General features: G+C 47.9%; 1 long non-coding RNA gene across 2 annotated transcripts; it reads left to right on the top strand.

Annotated features, from left to right (window-relative positions):
- Window positions 1-7494: 7494 nt before the first annotated feature.
- On the top strand, window positions 7495-18918 carry LOC103792720 (uncharacterized). Of its 2 annotated transcripts, XR_013534678.1 has the most exons (4): window positions 7495-7538; window positions 7663-7789; window positions 16316-16473; window positions 17934-18918. It is a non-coding gene; the product is annotated as an uncharacterized LOC103792720 (long non-coding RNA). The 2 variants fall into 2 exon arrangements; XR_008480919.2 differs by having other exon boundaries at window positions 7495-7789.
- The last annotated feature ends 1496 nt before the right edge of the window (window positions 18919-20414 follow it).

Raw genomic sequence — 20414 nt, 5'->3', positions numbered from 1 at the left:
TGGACTGTCCCATCTTGTCATAGATGGCATAGATGGAAACCTGCAAATCCAGTAGCGAATCTTCAGGAAGCAGCTTTAGATCTGCTCAAGTATCTGGCAAGTTCTAGAACCTCAGACAATTCTACATCCGTCCTTAAATGTTTGGTCTCATGACCTCTTTCTAGTTTCAAAAATTATTGAGGGAAAACATTATTGAGAGAAGCCAAAGAACCTTCTTCAGTGCAGGTTTATCCTTCAGTACTTCCTGTATCAGAGCTAAAGACAGAGACCCTAAACAGGCTACGTGCTGCTTTCATCTACACCATTTCAGCTCCTGGTGCCTGCTCTAAGGCTGGGTTAGCTACATCTGAAATGGATGGGAAGTGTTTTAAGATACAGATGTTCCAGGCCTCGGACATAGGCATACTAAGTCAGTAGATCTGGGAAAGGGCTGATGTGCAACCAGGTTGGGAGCCGCTGCTATATGGCAAGAAATACCAGCCCAGGCTCAGGAAATACGGCAGATGTTATTGAAGGTGGATTTCACCAACTGTGTCCGCTCACAAAAGACCCTGCAACGCTCCCCTGTCAATATCAGTGTCCTCTTCTAGGCAGTAATGTCTCCCTTCCTGGCCATGTGTTTTCACGCAGGGAGGGTAATGACCAAAAATAACTAAAGTGACCCCATGTTATCCACTGAGGCACCGTCCAGCTCATAGAATTGGGAGCACTGGATACGCCACTTGTGGGAGGGCCTTGTCTCAGACCTCATCGATTCCGAGTACCCTCCCTTGATGGCTGATGTCCCAGGTCTTCCCTTGTCCACCTTCACAGGCTCCTAGGACTGCAGAGGCACGGCCATGTCCTGAACAGCCAGCCCCAGACAGTGCACAGAGCTCAACAGCTGATTTTATGGGGAAATTATAACAAGTATTCACTTTGAGCAGGATACTATGGCAGCAGGCCCAGAATAGTCCAGTTATTCATTCAAAAAATATTTACCCTGCCTCTACAGGATGAACTGTATCCGAGGTACAGAACTAGCTGGAATGGTTCCCTATGTAATCCAATGGGCCGGCCTGTTGAAAGGTGTATCCAGGTCTGCCAAGAGCAATATTGAGTGGTTCAGCCGCTGATCTGTATTTGTTTGCTTGGGCCAACTTAGGAAGACCACAGACTAGGAGGCTTTAAAAACAGGTATTTATTTTCTTATCATTCTGGAGGCTGGATGCATGGGATCAAGATGGCGGCACGGCTGGCCCAGGGCGAGGGCTCTTTCCTGGCCTGCAGGCGGCCACCTCCTCATTGTGTGCTCGCAGAGACTTGGGGCCTCTTACTCCTACAGGGATGCCAGCTCTGTTGGATCACAGCCCACACATATGTGCCCGTTTCACCTTAAAATTACCTCCTTAAAGGCACTCTCTGCAAATACAGTCACAGTAGGTTTAGAGCTTTGATATACTAATATTAATTTGCAAGTGTGGGGGACAAGATTCAGAACATGGACGATGGTTTTAGTCCCTTTTTTTTTTTTTTTTTTTTTGCCAATCAGTGTGAGCTTGTAAGGTTGCTCAGGTTAGCCTTGAACTCATGACCTCGCCTTCGCAAGCGCCACGACATCCGGCCGGAGCCACTTTGGACCCCGCCTTTTTTTTTTTAATTTGAGATGGAGTCTTGCTCTGTTGCTCAGGCTGGAGTGCAGTGGCAGGATCTCGGCTCACTGCAACCTCCACCTCCCAGGTTCAAGCGATTCTCCTGCCTTAGCCTCCTGAGTAGCTGGGATTATAGACATGAATCATCATGCCCAGCTAATTTTTTTGTATTTTTAGTAGAGATAGGACTTTGCCATGTTGGTCAGCCTGGTCTCAAACACGTTACCTCATGATCTGCTCACCTCAGCCTCCCGAAGTGCTGGGATTACAGGCATGAGTCACTGTGCCTGGCCAGTTTCAGTTGCTTTTTAAGACCACTTATGGAATATGATAGTAAGATTAGCTTCTCGGCTTCTTCCCACCACTTAGGTGCACACATACACACACACACACACACAAACACACACATGCAGGCAAATGTACACATGAGAACCAACACACACTCATGCAAAAATGCAAGCATGCACTCAAACATAACTTTTGGAAGCATAAAAATATAAGAGAAGAGTTTTTATTGAAATTTGAAAAATTAATTAGTTCAACATTTTTATTCCTACCTGCAAGAACATGGAGATGAAAGAATTTGCCCAACTTTGTCGGAAAAGTTCAAGCCAGGTCTGAAGTCTGTATCCTAAGATAGCAAAGATTTTATTTGCTCCCCACAATCTCTTATTTTTGCCTTTGTATCTGCTCTGAAATTTTGTTTGTTTTTGTTTTTGAGACAGAGTCTCCCTCTGTCACCCAGGCTGGAGTGCAATGGCACAATCAGCACCTCCCAAGTTCAAGCAATTCTCCTGCCTCAGTCTCCCAAGTAGCTGGAATTACAGGCACACACCACCTCATCTGGCTAATTTTGTATTTTTAGTAGAAACGAGGTTTTACCATGTTAGCCAGGCTGGTCTTGAACTCCTGACCTCAGGTGATCCACCCGCCTCAGCCTCCGAAAGTGCTGGGATTACAGGTGTGAGCCGTCCTGCCCCACCTGCTCTGAAATTTTTGACCCAATCTGCAGCCCCTTAATGAACCTGTGCAGGGTGCAGGCTGCGCCAGGCTGCTCTCTGCTGCCTGCTGGCCCAGAGCCCCGTGGCTCCAGCTGTCTGTCTGCATTCTTGCATGATGCAGGTGTACAGAGAAACACCCTGGATTGCTTTCTCCTTAAAAAAATTTCTTTTCCCCACCTTCTCTCTTTTTTCTTCTTCTGAGCACTTCTTGCAGTTTTCTTCTGCTCTTAACTTTCTCTTCTTTTTTTACTAAAGCTATGACCAGGTGCTGTCTGTAGCTGACTCAGCAGTTACCTTCCTTTCCCTTCTAGGTGGAGGCCACTGAATTAAGAGGACACAGACTGTACATTTCCATATCGCTAAGAGAGAAAATCTCAAACATTCTCATCACAACAATGTCAAACGTTTGAGGTGACGGATAAATTAATCAGCTTGATTGAATCATTATGCATTGTATTCAAAATTCATAACATCTGCATAAGTCCTGGACGTGGCTTCCCACATATCCTCCGAAAGGTAGGGATGTGCACTATCCTCCGACAAGTAGTGCAGGGATGCTGCACTAACTGCTTCGCATCATGGGCCAGTTAGAGCCTCACGGCGATGCTATTTCTCTTTCCACGTATAGAAAGTGAGTCTCTGCAGGTAAAGCAATTGACGCATAACACCTCACACCTATTTACTTTAGTTCACAGCTGAGCTCACGCCCAGGTTAGCTCGAGTTCAAATTCTTAACCAGTATGCAAAGGGCCTGCCCCAGTGCTGTGGGGCCAAGTGGGAGAACAGGTAGTATTACAGCAGTGCCACTTCCAGGAGCCTCCCTGAAAGGGGATTCAGGACCCTTGAGAGTTAGATTTAAAACCTCTGATGAATAATGACCACAGCAGAAATCCACAAAATAGGACAATAGGGAAGATTAACCAAAGTTGGTTCTTTAAAAAAAAAAAATTAGATTGAGCAACCCTTAGCAAGACTGATAAAGAAAAAAAGAATCGCAAATTACCAAGACCAGGAATGAAAAATGGGATGTAACTACAGATCCTATAGATGGGAAAAGGATCTGCAGACACACCATGAACAGAAAGAGGCACAGGCCGTAGTCGGTCTAGCCCGCTGCCCACAGCGTCATGCAGAGCAGGCTCTCACCCTGGTTTTCCACTGTTAGTTCAGAAAGCTCTTCTGTGGTCAATACCTTCTTTGCCATACATTAAAAACAGCCAATATGCATATGACTGAGGCTGAAATTCCGTGATTTACGATGTTCTTTGTAGGACTGGAGGCAAAGAGGGTTTTGCTTTTATTTCCATCAGCAAAAGAATAGATACACACAACTCCCCCAGCACACATCATCACAAATGTGTTGGAAAAAAATCCTTCCCTTTGGCAAAGAATAGCCTAATTTCCACGGCCACAGCGTTCGTGGAGAGGAGAATGTCTGGTCCCCGGGGCCTGAGAACCCCAGTCCCCCCCAACACATTGCCCTCTCAAGCAAGCACTGGGCTTCAGCCCACCTCTCTGCCCTGTAGATCTGTGAAGGGATCAGCTCCCTACAGCCTCTCTTGCCTTCTGGTGACATCAATAGGAAGACTCGCCTCAGTTTCCGAGGTCTGACATTCATCACTGACTGGACGCAACTGCTTGGCCAATCCTGTACATAAAGGGGGAAAACTCTTTGGGAGGGGTCCCCCATCACTCAGGTAGGAGTGGCAACAACTAACTCACAGCCAGTGCAAGGCAGGCTCTGCTCCCTTCTGGGCAGTGGGGTCAGCGGAGGGAGCTGGGCTGGGCGTGCTCCTCTCTGCACCTCACCTGCAGGGATGCCCTTTTTGCTGGAGCAGGGAGGGAAACATCCCTGCAAATGTACTTTGGACAACCTCCCAACATGCACTTGTCACTGTCACTTCACGGTAGAGGCCAGCATCATTCGAGTTAAGACGACTGTTTGGGGATTAGAGAAAATGGCCCGTTTCCCTACCACAGCTCACAATGGAGGGTCAGCGTGGGGTTCCTGGGTTAGGATGGTGAAAGCAGGACACCTTTACTCCAGGAAGTCGTTTAAAAGACACTTCTACAAAACCAACCATCTGGGAAAACGAGAAGGAGGACAGGGGCCTAGGGGAAATGCACGGCTCCGAGAGGGGCCATGTGTCCCCAGTGCTTGCCCTGGTCCCAGGTCCACCCCTTTCATGGGGCGGGACCATCGTGGGGCCACTTCATCTCCGAACCTGCCTCCCCGGACAGAGCGCAGCAGGTGCCGAGGTCCGTGCCTGGAACTCGGTAGGATGGCCTTGGCCATTGTCCATCACCATCGCACCTCATCCCTTGGTGCAGCCCTGCAAGCATGAGCCTGGCTGGACTGCAGCCCAGCGCCACGCGGAGACAATGGAGCCACAGAGTTCCCAAACACTCGCTGCCCTTTGTGGCTCTCCTCATCTGTGGTGTCGTCATGCCGCAGAGAAAGAGCACACGCAGCGCCCAAGAGACAGCAATTCCGAACAAAGGGCCTCGTTCATCCACTGAAAAGACAACGAACGTCCACCTCTGTGTCATCCCAGGGTCAAAGAGACATCGAGAGGAGTGGAAGTGACAATGAAAGAACCTGAGGAACAGATGGTCCCATGTAGTTTCATATTTGTTTCAATCGTGATACTCTTAGGCCAGCTGGATCGGTGAGCAGCCAGGGCGCCCCAAAGAGATGACTTTATCTCCATACTCTCAACAGCGGGCATATGTTTCCTGGAGATAGAAAGTATGGGCACCTTTTCTAGGGACACCTATCTGGGCTGGCAGCTGAGCAACTTCTAGAAGACACTATACTCACACGTCCGCAGTAGCATATTTACTGGAATTTTAGAAAAATGCCTTCTCAATATTATCAGGGCAGCACCTGGTGCCGGCAGGGTGGGAGAATATTGCGATCATGCCAATGACATTTTGCTGTGTGTAGTTTTTAGGTTATACTTACCTTTGTTTTAAAATGATCCATAGATCTGGTTAGGATGATACATAAGGATCTGGGAAACGAAGGGACAGAGCGAATTCTAATTACGTGAACAACTCTGACTAAGAAATAGTCAGGTGCTTTCTGAACTCAGGGGAGCCTGTTTCCAGTGGCACTGGGGGCCTGGGAATAGGCTGGCCGGAATCACCTGATATCTCGATTTTCTGTAGCCTATCCCAGCACTGAACCCCGAGTGCATGTACTTGGTGATGATGGCTGAAGATTTTATTTTTGCCATAAAACACAGTTAGTAGCACTAGGGTGAGTACAGCCAGGCTTATTTGCTCCATAGTAAGTTACTGGGACTATTTAACGGGGAGAAGGGAGGGCATGAAGTGTTTGAATGAGGGAAGACTTGGGCATGGAAGGAACAGGGTCAGCTGGCGCCCACAGGTGTCGTCTCTGCCCTACCAGCCCTGGAGGAAGAGGAAGGAGAGAGCTGGTGAGCAGGAAGGGAGAGGAGGAAACCCACTTGCCCTGGGCTTTGCAAAGTGCTGGAAGGCTCCTTGATCACTTCCCTCTCTCTCAAGCCAGCCCCCTCCTCCAGGCCAAGCAAACTCTCCAAAGTGCAAAACGGTTCTGATCTTTCTGTGTGAGAAACTCCTTCAGAGTCAGTTTTTAATGAAACGGACTCCAGTCAGTACCATTTGCCCTTTTTGGACCATATTCATGGGATGCATAAACGGGAGCATCCTGTGTGGTTTGCTGGGACTGTGCGGGGCTTGCTGGCAGAAATGCCCCAGGTACTTAGATGGCTTCACGTTGACTGGATTGATAGAAACATCCTGATTCACTCTTTAGTTCTACAGACCAGTGTTTCAGATTCTTAACAGTTCTGCAATGCATGGATTTCTTTAACTATAATAGAAGCAATAACATCCCAGATGGGATTGCAGAGAATGAAAGACTTGTTCCACCAGCTGGGACTAAAGAGCCTGCTATTGTTTACAGAGCATTGCTAGCTGACTCTGGTACACACAGCTTGTTAGCATTGTTGATTTGTTCAGCAAATGGAGAGAGAAAAGTTTCAAGTACTAAGTATTCCATAATATTCTAAATTATAAATCCCCCTCTCAGGACACCTGGCAGATGGGTAATGCACCCAGGATGGTAGACTGGTGCACACCTAGATGACTTTGACGAGGCTTAAAGGGAATTCATCCTGAAGACTGGTTCTTTAATATCATTAGACTAGGAACTACACATTTCCAACAGGCTGGCTGTGTAGTCATGGCATGTGCTTGTTTACCAGTAGTGTTGGAAGGACCTAGAGCTATCTCATATTTAGCTGATTTCAAGCTGTTCCTCCCACCCTAACACACACACACTCATTCTCTCTCTCTCTCTCTCTCTCTCTCTCTCTCTCTCTCTCTCTCTCTCTCTCTCTCTCTCTCCTGCTACTGCAGACCTGATAGAAGGACATGGAAAATTCTGACTTATGCAACCGACCTCAGGCCTCACAGAGTAGAACAATTTTAACTCAAAGCTTTTTCTATCCGATTTTTTAAATGACAAAATTACATGTGCTCACTGTGGCCACAGATAGAACACATATAAAGGCAGAGTGAAAAGTCCCAATGCTCCAAGGTTCTCCTTGCTGTAAGAATTAAGGAAAGAGGAAGGAAACAAGAACAGTGGCTCGACAGTCAAAGGCAGGTTTATTTTAGAGAATAAACCTGAGAGGGGTTTCTGACTGAGTGACGTCAGAGGCACTTTCTCTTACAGACTAAGAGTTTTTAAGGATTCAGGGCAGGAGAGTTTATCAGAGGCTTGGACTGCTTCTGTGTCTCTTTGTTTGCTTATCTGAGAGGGAGAGTTGTGTGTCTGTTCCCATAAATCTTTCTGCAGCTGCAGGCATACTGGCCAGAGTCCGCTTTCAGCTTTCCTGTCTTAGTGCACCTGAAGGTAAAGGAATGTGCTGGGGCCCATTGTGTGAGGGTGAAGTTTGTCTAGGAGACACCGCCCCCCCGCCCCGTGCCTGAGCTGTCCTATCTGTGTTTTACTGTCTGCTCTTTCTGGCTGCTTGTAGTTAGAAGATAAGTGATTTCATTGAAATGCAAGAGGCTAGAGAGGGAGCTGGAACTTAAAGGTGGTGTTTGTTCAAGATGATGGTGCTGCTGCTCTGTCACTTACTAAGATGGCCAAGTCAACCTGAAGTGAGTTCTTCTAACGTTTTTCTTTCAGCCTTAGATTTACTATTTTCCTCACTTGTCATGATTCTGTACTATGCATTTTGCAATTTAAAAAGCCTGAGGACTAATAAAATTATGTTTTTTCAACAAACTTTTACTTTGGCCGGACACAAAGGCTCATGCCTGTAATCCCAGCACTTTGGGAGGCCAACGTGGGAGGATTGCTTGAGTCCAGGAGTTTGAGATCAGCCTAGGCAACATAGCAAGACCCCATCTCTAAAAAAAAAAAAAAAAAAAATTAATTAGCTGGGTGTGGTGTACACCTGTAATCCCAGCTACTCGGGGGGCTGAGGTCGGAGGGTTGCTTGAGCCCAGGAAGTTGAGGCTGCAGTAAGCCATGATCACACTATTGCACTCCATCCTGGGAGACAAAACAAGACCCTGCCTCATATATATATATATTCAGCTGCTATTAGAAAAAAGACTTGCCTATGTGCCTCAAAGGGGCCTGCCTGCCTGTCACCAGCACAGGGGCTCAGGCAATTGCGGCTGTTGGCTGTGAAGCTCCCACCCCTGGTAGGACTTGTCGGCTGCTCCTGAAGACAAACTGTCAGGGGCAGGCTGTCGGAGACCACTTGGGGTGTGATTTTCCCAGCGACTGCGGGTGTGTGTCTTCCTCCCTTCTCTCTTGCGGTGAGGAAGACTCCGCCTCCCACATTGCCCCTGCCGGCTCTGCTGCACCAGGAGACACTGTTGGCTCAGGGATACCTGAGCTACCCAGGTACAGTAGCCACGGAGCCACTGAGTCTGAATCTCTCAGAAACATTCTGGTCACTAAGATTCTTCTCCCATGTCAATTTTAATTTCTTTCTTTCTTTTTCTGTTTTTTTTTTTTTTTTTTTTTTGAGACAGAGTCTTGCTCTGTCACCTAGGCTAGAGAGCAGTGGCACTATCTCGGCTCACTGCAACCTCTGCCTCCCAGGTTCAAGCAATTCTCCTCCTTCAGCCTCTTGAGTAGCTGGGATTACAGGCACCCACCACCATACCCTGCTAATTTTTGTGTTTTTAGTAAAGATGGGATTTTACCATGTTGACCAGGGTGCTCTTGAACTCCTGACCTCGTGATCTGCCCTCCTCATCCTCCCAAAGTGCTGGGATTATAGGCACGAGCCACTGCACCCGGCCGACAATTTTAATTTCATTTTGGGAAAAACACCTAGTTATTTCACAGATTTAGCAGTGCTGGGTGGACGGCATTTTCCCCTTTTTTGTCTCCTCGTGTCCTCTACCAGCTGCGAGGACTTCTTGGGTGTCCTCTGCTGGTGGCCTCTTTCAGCTCATCCTAAATAAATAAGAAACCTTTCAGGGCACAATAAATCCAAAGTGAGAATTGATGCTTCTTGGTCAAAGAATGTCTTAAAAATAACAAAAGCCACAACAGAAAATGAAGCTGGGGCAAGGTCCAAACCTGTGCTGCTCCCCATCCCCAATCTGCCGTGAAGATGAACGCACAGGAAGAAACTTAAAAACGCCTCTCACACAGCTTCCACGAGGCCCTCAGATGTCTCGGGAAGGCCATTTTAGTTGTATATCAAATAATCTGACTATTTGACTATAGAACATTATTCTTTTGGTTTTTCTATTCTCATAAAATTTAATATGTTGCAAAAACTTATAATCAAGTACAAATTTTATTTTATAATTTGCAATACATAAAAATACTAGATCACTGACGTCCTTTTAAAAAGAACATCTCGTGGCTGGACATGGTGACTCCGGCCGGTTATCCCGGCACTTTGGGAGGCCAAGATGGGTGGATCACTTGAGATCAGGAGTTCAAGATGAGCGTGGCCAACCTGGTGAAACCCTGTCTCTACTAAAAATACAAAAATTAGCCAGGCGTAGTGGCACACACCTGTAGTCCCAGCTACTCTGGAGGCTGAGGCAGGCAAATCACTTGAACCCTGGAGGAGGAGGTTGCGGTCAGCAGATTGCACCACTGCACTCCAGCCTGGGCAACAGAGCAAGACTCCCTCAAAAACAAAACAAAATCTCATGACTATACAATAGTAAAATTGAAAAAGTAAAAGGCCAATTAGGAGAAGGTGAAATGGGAAAACTACCTGTGATCACTGCAATCTTGGCAGACATGATTAATTTCCAGTTGTCTTCCCTTTTCTGGGTTTAAGCGAGCAAGGAAATGAGATTTAAGCAAAAGTACTTCATGCATTATGTGCTTGAAATCAGGTATCAGTTCAGATTTGAACACTGATGTGGTTCAGAATGTAATTGGTGAGTAACTCTCAGGATGAGACAGCTTGGCTTAGCTCTTAGCTAAATGTTGCATTGCTTTGGGAGAGGAGAGGAGTCAATTATTGACTGTTTTCCTTCAATTACGATTTGAGATCCTTGTTTGGCCCTTTTTACTCTTATGAATTCGTTGACGCACACGTTTATCTCTATTTGACTCATGCTTTAAAATGCTGCCGGTCTTGGAGACTGCAAAGAAAAGGCGGTAGAGTGGAGGGGGACTGTCCAGGCCCCGGCACAGGGCCAGGGCCGGGGCCCACCAGGTGGCCACACCCTCCTCTTTCAGTCCTTGTCCTCTCCAGCTATCTCCACAGCAGCCACCGCCCTCCCTGTGTGTGCTTTTGTTTTAGAGAATTAACCGCCTCTGTGCCTGGCCCTTGGCTTCTGCCTGTGGAAGGCATTGCTGGACATTAAAGCTCAAATATCACCTCCTGGTGAGGACTGTTCCTTGCTCAGAAGACCCACCCTTTCTTTTTTTTAATTTTTTATTATTTTTTTTGAGATGGAGTTTTGCTCTTGTTACCCAGGCTGGAGTGCAATGGCGCGATCCCGGCTCACCGCAACCTCCGCCTCCTGAGTTCAGGCAATTCTCCTGCCTCAGCCTCCCGAGTAGCTGGGATTACAGGCACGCACCACCATGCCCAGCTAATTTTTGTATTTTTAGTAGAGACGGGGTTTCACCTTGTTGACCAGGATGGTCTCGATCTCTTGACCTCGTGATCCACCCGCCTTGGCCTCCCAAAGTGCTGGGATTACAGGCGTGAGCCACCGCGCCCGGCCTTTTTTTTTTTTTAACTTTTGTCTTAGGTTCAGGGGTACATGTGCACGTTTGTTATATACATAAACTCATGTTCCAAGCGTCTGTTTTACAGATTGTTTCATTACCCACGCATAGAGTCCAGTACGCAGTGGTTATTTTTTCTGCTCCTCTCCCTCCTCCCACTCTCTCCCTCAAGTAGACCCCAGGGTCTGTTGTTTCCTTCTTTGTGGTCATGAGTTCTTATCATTTATCTCCCACTTAGAAGTGAGAACAGGCAGTATTTGGTTTTTCTGTTCCTGTGTTATTTTGCTAAGGATAATACTCTCCAGCTTCATCCATGTTCCCACGAATGCCACCATCTCATTGTTTATGGCTACATAGTACTCCAGGGTGTGTATGTACTGCATTTTCTTTATCCAGTCTGTCACTGATGGTCATCTAGGTTGACATGGAATCAACCTAAATGCCCTAACTTTCTAACTCTCCTCTGATGCTGACCCTGCTCTGCCCTGGGTGTGGCCGCTTTTGTGTTCACCTCTCCTCTCCTCTCAGAGCTCGTCCTCCCAGCAGCTGGAAGCGAGGACCTTCATTTACCTGCACGCTCCGGGTGCACCTGCTTGCACATTGCAAATGCACACAAATACCTCTTGCACCAAAGAGCAAGTGAGCATGTGTTTCGCTAAACGAGCAACTCATCTCGTTTAGTCGATTTGTCAGAAATGATGGACACAGGTCCCATGAAAGGGGACTTACGCTCTACTTCCTTGGCACTTGGAGAAACCTAAAAGCAGGTGGGAAGACTAAGTAAAGGCTTCGGGTGAATCAGAAATGGAACAGGATACTGGTGACCCCCTCAGTTTTCTCCATATCCATTCAAACTGTCCCTCTTGTTAGAGTTTTAAATGGGATGGGATTCTCCATTCCCCTTAGAGTTTAGTGCTCCAGTTTATACTAGAAAAGCTTGCCTTACTTACTCTTCTCGCACCTTTTATATCCATCTTTGCCTAAAGTATTACACAGCCACGTACATTCATAATCTGACGACGTCTCAACATAGCAGCCAGAAAACTGGTAACGCAAACATCGATTCTACAGACCGCACCAGGAGCACCCAGAAACGGGTAAACAATTGATGTAGCAGCCAGAAAACGGGTAATGCAAACATCCGTTCTACAGACCGCACCAGGAGCACCCAGAAACGGGTAAAGGATCGACGTCCTCTCTGCTAATAGAGTCTCCAGGAAAGTTAGAGGCCACGGGTGCCGGGAAGGATGAGGGGATTTTTAAACACTGTTTTTTCAGTATCAGATTCTGCTGGTAACTAACACGTATGTCACGACTGCCAGTAGGATTCATCTGCAGCTTTGGTTGTGACTTGACAGCTTCTACAGTTTGCAGGGTGTGATAACACTGTGCAGTTTTTCAGTTTGTGAAAGTGACGATTTGGGAGTGATTTGGGCAGGAACGGTACATGAACACATATAGGGTTTAGTCCAGTTATCAATTTTTTTTTAAAAATATGTCTTTCTAACCTTGATTTCACTGTCCACAAAACCATTTAAATAGAGAAATTGAGAAAGCAAAATCTATTTTTAGGATTCTTTGGTTCCTAGTGAAGGGGATCAGGAAATGCTACCTCAAAATATACCACTTTGATTAAGAATTATTGTAACTCTTGAGCTGAAGACGTTTGAGTTCCTGAAATCTCTTATCTGCCTAAAAGAGGAGCTTCCCAAAAGAACTCGATTATTGAAAATCTCCTCCCAGGAGAAGCCCTCATCTTTTTTAAGAGAAGAGAAGTTGGCCTCCCATCCAGAAAGACATTGTCACGAGACTGTCATACCTCCTGTCTATTCTCCCGAGGGCCTATTTATCTTTCCAAAAAGTAATGTGCTTTCCAGAGTTATCCTTTCTCCCTACTGTCTTTCCCTTACAGACCCCTAATTCTACCCCCCGCCCCCAAGTGCTCCCGTGAGTACACCTGACTTTTCATACAAACATTTGTACGATTCTCTCTTGTTAATCTGTTTGTTGTCAGTTTAACTCACAGACACCCGTGACCGAACCTAAGAGGGTAGAGGCAAATTCTTCTCCCTTAAGCTCAAATAGAAGCCAGCTCTGCTTCAATGTGATTAAAAAACACACATGTGCCGTGTGTTGGGTTAATGGGTTAAAAAAGAAAGTGATTAGAAGTCTATGGGCTCGAAAAGGAGTGGAAGGAAAAACTGAAGAACCAAGGCAGCCTGGGCCTCCAGTCCACAGGAGCTAATGCGGATTCTCAGGGCCGTGGACGGATCTGTGGCTGTGCTCTGCATTTAGGCCACTTTCTTCAGGCTGCAGATTTCAGGAGAAGTCTTCCCAGGACCTCATGGTGGGTTGGGGAATGGTACTCCAAAGGGAGATGAAGATCCGTGGCCAGAGAAGGGTGGGGCGTGTGCTGCCCGCCAGTACAGCCCGACACGCCTGCACTGGCTGCTGTGCACTACACCACATGGCAGCCGTTGTCATCCGTGGACCATGTGCCTGATAGGTGCCAGGAGCCACCAGAGAGCTTGGATGCAGCATGAAGCAGAACGTCCTCACGGGCTTACACTCTAGTGGTGGAGAGAGTGAATAATAAATAACAGGGAATTGTGTGGTGATTGAGAAGACGACATGCACGATGGAAAAAGAAAAGTAGAGCGAGATAGTAGGTGCAGGAACGGGGTGGCGGAGGCAGCCTGCAGCCTTAGGACTCCCGGAAGGTGTTATGGGGTAGGTGAGTCTGAGCAAAGACTTGAAGAAGGCGGAGGGCTGGCCCTTCGAATCCTGGGGACAGGGGTCTAGGCAGCGGGGATCACCTGCACGGCAGGACCGAGCCACAAGGAAGTTTGAGCGGCTGAGGAGGACTGAGCCCAGAGCTGGGCCCTGGATGAGATACCAGGGGAGTGGGGGAGATCATGAAGAGTCTTGTAGGACCCCATGCTATGGGCTGGGCATTTTCAAGGAGGAGAAAACTGAAGTCCAAGGATGACTTGCCAAGGCTGCATGATTGTCAAGTGGCAGAGCGAATATTTACACTTAAGGAGCCCACGCTCTAGTACCCACCGCAGTCGGGTTTGGTAAATGGAACCGCACCAGGGGCCAGCTCCTACCTCTGCAAAAGCCCCTCCAGTAAGGGGAGGAGCACAGCCCACGCAGCCATGCGTTTGCCAGCAAGGTTGCTACACTTTGTCAGTGGTAGCTCAACGGGCACTTGAAACGTTTTTAAAAAGGCAATTAAATACAGAAAGTAATTTCTTTTTGAGACAGAGTCTCTCTGTCGCCCAGTCTGAAGTACAGTGGCATGATCTCGGCTCGCTGCGACCTCCACCTCCTGGGTTTGAGTGATTCTCCTGCCTCAGCCTCCCGAGTAGCTGGGATTACAGGTGTGTGCCACCATGCTCAACTTTTTTTTTTTGGCATTTTCAGTTGAGACGGGGTTTCACCATGTTGCCCAGGTCAGTCTCAAACTCCTGACCTCAGGTGATCTGCCCGCCTTGGCCTCCCAAAATACTGGGATTACAGGTGTGAGCCACCATGCTCAACTTTTTTTTTTTTTTTGTATTTTTAGTTGAGACGGGGTTTCACCATGTTGCCCAGGCCAGTCTCAAACTCCTGACCTCAGGTGATCCACCCTCCTTGGCCTCCCAAAATACTGGGATTACAGGTGTGAGCCACCATGCTCAACTTTTTTTTTTTTTTGTATTTTTAGTTGAGACGGGGTTTCACCATGTTGCCCAGGCCAGTCTCAAACTCCTGACCTCAGGTGATCCACCCTCCTTGGCCTCCCAAAATACTGGGATTACAGGTGTGAGCCACAGCGCCCGGCCAATAAGTTGTTTTTGTTAAGAGAAATTCTCTAGTTCAACGTCACATTGGTCACTTACTGTACCATCTTCATCCAGAGGAATGAAGAAGTCAGCTGTGCGTCCAAGCAAAGCCGGCCAGTGATGGAGAAGACTCTGCTGCCTTCAGAAAGAACACATCAATTTTCTCAACGGAGCAAGAGTTTCTGTTATTAATGATAACGCTGCCGAGTGTTGGGTTAATGGGTGACAGTGTCACAGAATTTTCACGGTTTTTGTCTCATTGTTCTGCTACCCATGATAATACCAGGTTGAGAAGACAAAACACTTGTTCTTTAAGAGACTGAGGCACTTGACAATGGTATAGCACAAAGGACGAGCACCAGGGTGATTCTGGGACATTTTCCACCAGATTTGGCATTTATGGGACACTGTTAACTTTAAGCAATTGTTCCTTATAAATAACAAAGTTGAATAATAGACTTTTGCCTTCTTCGTAACTATTTTTTTCCTTGCTTGTAAAAAATCTGGAGAAATATCTAGATGGACAAATTAGAAAATAAAAACAGTTCATGATTGTACTCTCCAGGTACAACCTCTTTTGTCATCTTTCTGCATTTGCCTGTTAGTCTATTTGCATCTATAAAGAGTGCTATTAGAAATTAACATGAGGTTTGTCTCACATTATTAAATACTCTTCTACCCCATGTTTCCATCGGCTGAATAGTACACCATTATTACCATAATTTATTGAACACATTCTCTAAACAACTGTTTAGATCTCCCGCATTGTTGGAAGTGGGAAGTGCGGGAAGGCAGAGTGCACAGCCACGCCCGCTGGTACTTCTGTGTTATGTATTATAAGCAACCCTTCAGTCAACACAGACGTTCGGATACCTTCATGGACAGCTCTGATTTTTCTCGGGATAAACTTCTGGAAATGGAACTCCAAGACTATGAATATATTGAACGGTTTTTGATGACTTGTCTTCTGCAAAGGTTTTACCAGTGTATCCTCCAAAGTGGTGTCGGAGAATGTCCTTTCTACTGCCCCCCACAGAGATACTTGGTATATTTTTTAATGTTAATTTGATAGGTGAAAAATAAAAGACATCTTATTAGATGCCTTTGACTCATAGTGAGGTTGAACTTTGTATTTATTTTCATGTGGTGGCCGTTTATATTTCTTTATTTCTTTCATTTTTGAGACAGAGTTTCACTTTTGTCCTCCAGGCTGGAGTGCAGCGGCGTGATCTCAGCTCCCTGCAACCTCTGCCTCCCAGGTTCAAATGATTCTCCTGCCTCAGTAGCTGGGATGTTTTTTGTATATTTAGTAGAGATAGATGGGTTTCATCATATTGGCCAGGCTCGTCTTGAACTCCTGACTTCAGGTGATCCACCCGCCTCAGCCTCCCAGAGTGTTGGGATTATAGGCATGAGCCACCGCGCCCAGCCTGTATTTCTTCTTTGATAAATTGTTTATCGCTGTCTTAAAACATTTTCTGCTGAGCATATGAGAGGTGACAATTATGACAATAACGACTAATAATTGTAAAGTATTTAGTATCTGCTAGACTTTACTTCCAAACACTGTGCAGATAGCGACGCTTTTAACTTCCTTGACACGCTTATGAGGCAGCTGCTGTTTTGCAGATGAGAGCACGGAGGGCCGGAAAGGTTCGTGGACTCGGCCACCATCAGGGATCAGGAGGTCCAGGAACCAGGGCTCGAGTCTCTAGCCTCAGTCTCTTGCCGACACGTCGTCTCTCGCGGTGGGGCAGGAGAGGAGAGGAGAAACTGTTTAGTCATCGGTAAGGAAATTCCCTTCAAGACGGTTTCATTTTTCTTCCTGTTAGGTCAGCTCTTGGTCCTGGCTCAGCCTCTGAAAGCCAAGGGGGTGAGGCCCACTCTGTCAGGGCAGAGCAGCGTAGCTGACTCCACAGTGGGGTGGATGAATGAAGAGAAATAGGAAGTAACCTCAATTGTTTTTCCTGCTGTGGCCAGGTGGCAAGTGGGTCTTTGTGAGCCACTGAATACAAAAACGCAGAAAGGCTGTCTCCCAGCGGCCCTTCCACCTTGTAATGAGGAAGAAGGAATGCTTGCTTCCCAGGGGAGGCTGAGAGCAGAGAGGCTGAGCTGGGGGAGGCTGAGCTCAGGGAGGCTGGGTGAGGGGAGGCTGAGCTCAGGGAGGCTGAGTGCAGTGTGGAGAAAGAGGCTGGGCTCAGTAAGACTGAGCTTGGGAAGGCTGAGAGCAGAGAGGCTGAGAACATGGAGGCTGAGCTCAGGGAGGCTGGGAGAGGGGAGGCTAAGCTCGGGGAGGCTGAGTGCAGTGTGGAGAAAGAGGCTGGGTTCAGTAAGACTGAGCTTGGGGAAGTTGAGAGCAGAGAGGCTGAGAAGACAGAGGCTGAGTGCAGGAAGGCAGAAGGCACAGCGGTTGAGAACATGGAAGCTGAGCGTGGAGAGGCTGGGTTTGGGGAGGCTGAGTGCACGGAGGCCAAGTGGGGGGAGGCTGAGTGCACGGAGGCCAAGTGGGGGGAGGTTGGGCAGCGGGGACGGCTCACGTAGGTTGCCAGGCTGCGGCTGGTGTTGTGACCACTGGTTAGAGGCACGGAGCCCACAGTGAGTTCCCAGACTGGACATGCGGGGACTGTGGCGTCCACACCAACCGGGACCCCAGGTCAACAGGCAGCTGCGCCCTGAGCGGAGATAGGTGGTAGAGCACGGGTGGGCGCCACGCGGCCCCGGGAGGGAGGCGGGGCCCGGGAGAGTCAAGGTGGGAGCTGGGGTGAGCGGTCCTAGGGCAGGTGAGAACCCAGACTGTCCCAGGCAGTGGAGAGGGCGGGGCGGGCACAGGGGACTGAGGTGGAGCCCGGACTCCCCGAGCACAGCTTCTCCCTCCCGGCTGGGCCACTTGGGCACCACCTGCGCTGGCCCAGGAAGGGCCCTGGCACGCCGCTCTGTGATCTCTCCAGGGAATTTAAAGGGAAATTAGAAGCGCAGGAACATGTAACAGCACTGGCGGAAAGCAAACACAGTTTTTGGCAGGTTGGATATTCGTTCGTTTCTGTTTTGCCCCCTCATCCCCCACCCCCCCAAAAAAATCTAACGATGTTGGGCGGGGTGGCATACGGTTCCAATTTTCATGGAAAAGAGTTAAGAAACAACGAAAATTATTAGTCTTAAATACGCTTAAAGATCATGTGAAGTTTTTTGAGTTAGTAAAATGACTTTTAAATTGTGATACTACTAAACATATTTTTTTCCTTTCCAGCTGAGTGAGCAGCTACTCCGTGTTGGAATAACGCGTCCTCAGTTCTGGCTGTCCCTGAGTAGTCAACAAACCAACCAACAGAGCCAGTGCCCAGTGAGTCAGAGTCTCCTGGTGGCCTGGGGGCAGGTCGGAATTTCCCAGGTGGTGTCCAGGTGTGGCCAGGGTCAGAAGCTGGTCCAGCACTTTACGTCCAGCCCCTCCCCGCCACCTGGAGCTTCATTAAGAGTCACTTTGACATATCGTCCACGCCAGCAACCTGAAACCCGTGCCTATTTTGCTTACCTGCTCATCATTTACAGAGGAGAGACCTTGGCACCTAGGCTCCAGGGAAACTCCACATTCACCTGTAACAGGGAAGGAGGGGGTTCCCGAGAAGCGTCACTGCCCCGTAGGTGAATGGAGGAAGCTGCTTCTGGCTTTCTGTGGTGTTGATGCTTCTCTAGGACACTGCTTCATAACTGAACAGAATGGAGCCAGGTAGGCCAGGCTGGATGGGAGAAGCACCTCAGAGTGTGTAGCCAGAGGATCCCGAGATGTAACTGGAACTTCCCCCCCTCAGGCAGTTAAGAGCTTTCTGATGCCTTCTAAAAATTAGGCAGTTGAAGTCTAAGGCGGGCAGGGCATTCCCACCAGAGCCAGATGCATGGAGGAGGAATCCTCTCCTTCTACTTTTTATCCATGTGAACTTCAGGGGCTCTTATCATCCTGGCAGGAGCCTCTTGTCAGGAATGGAGTCAGTCTCAGGAAGTTGACTTCCTCCTGCTCCCTGGCCAGAGGCCCATCTTCAAAGACTTCATTCTATGTTCACTGGGGGGACCAAGCAAAGCCTCCAGGTGGCCCCTCAAATCCATCCTGACGGCTGGAAAAGCACCCTAGAAACATGGGTCCTTCTGGCCCTAAAGCTTGTCCTCAAAGCTTCCTTCAGGGACCAGACCATCTACTTTATTAAAGGACAGTGCACTATTATTAAATGTTTTTGTGGTGATACAGGAGTGAGCAATCAGATACGTGTTCAAATTGAGATACATGTTCACATTGAGATACATGTTCACATTCGGATACATGTTCAAATTGAGACACATGTTCACATTGAGATACATGTTCACATTCGGATATATGTTCACATTTGGACACACGTTCACATTCGGATACACGATCACATGCGGATACGTGTTCACATTCAGACACGTGTTCACATGCGGATATGTGTTCACATGCAGATACGTGTTCACATTCAGACACGTGTTCACATGCGGATACGTGTTCACATGCGGATACGTGTTCACATTCAGACACGTGTTCACATGCGGATACACGTTCACATTCAGACACGTGTTCACATGCGGATATGTGTTCACATTCAGATACATGTTCAAATTCTCACCCTCAACCCCTCCTGCCGGGAAGGTCATCCAGAGTGAACTATTTATTTCTTTCTTATCTTTTAGAAACAAAGTCTTGTTCTGTTGCCCAGACTCAAGTGCAGTGGTGTGATCACAGTTCACTGCAACCTCAAACTGGTGGGCTCGAGTGATTCTTCGAGTGTGGACCACCACATCTGGCTATTACTTTATTATTGTATTGTTTTTAGAGATGGGGGTCTTGCTATGTAGCCGAGGCTGGACTGGAGACTTTCATTTACGGAACCGAGGCACTGTTGCTACCAAAAGTGCCCACAGGACATTTTCCTAGCTAATGTCAAGCATTGGAGGCTTTAGGCCCAGCGACACGGGGGACCCTGAGAGGCCGAGTAAAGTAGCATTTGTGCTTCCACTGATGGCAGTGAGGCACTCCTGGACCGCACTGGCTACATCTGGCTCCTAAGGACTACTTGTCGCTTGGTCCCTGGAGAAAGCCACTAGGCTTCCCCAGGCTCTGGCACCTGGCTGCACGCTAAGAACTGGAGATTGTGTGTGGCGTGTAAGGAGGAGGTGTTTCTGGGCCTGGCTCAGAAGGCTGCAATAGTGGCACTCCATTTCCTTCTCCAGATACCCCTCCCTGCCCGACTTCCATTCCTTCCCTTCCCTGGCTTCATGCTGCCTCCATGCCCCGTCTTCCCAATGCAAACCTTTCCTGCAGGGCAGGTCTTGTGGCCTTTCATCCCAAAAAACATCACACCCTTTTCTTCCTCCTTGGGTTTGCTCATGTCATTCCCTGCCCAAGTAGCTCTTTCCTTTCTCCTTCTCCCACCCAATGCCTCCAGGGTCCAGCTCAAGTCTCACTCTACCTAGTGAACCTTCGCCATCCTTGATCTGTGTGGTACCTTGAGCGTGCTCCAGGGATGTTAGGATAGCAGCAGCCACGCTTTCCTTACTTCCTGCTCTAGTCCTACCACACAATTCAGACTTAATTTTTAACCACCTCTGCTGGTTCATCAACTCTTTTCAATGATAAGACCCTTGAAGTCGGGGATCAATGCCAAGCACTTCTCTTGTGTGCCTGACTGTGGCATGGACACAGAACAAACATGTGGAAACCTCA

Source organism: Callithrix jacchus, chromosome 4 (genome assembly GCF_049354715.1).
Source record: "Callithrix jacchus isolate 240 chromosome 4, calJac240_pri, whole genome shotgun sequence".
Taxonomy (NCBI): domain Eukaryota; kingdom Metazoa; phylum Chordata; class Mammalia; order Primates; family Cebidae; genus Callithrix; species Callithrix jacchus.
This window is presented reverse-complemented; position numbering and strand designations above follow the sequence as displayed.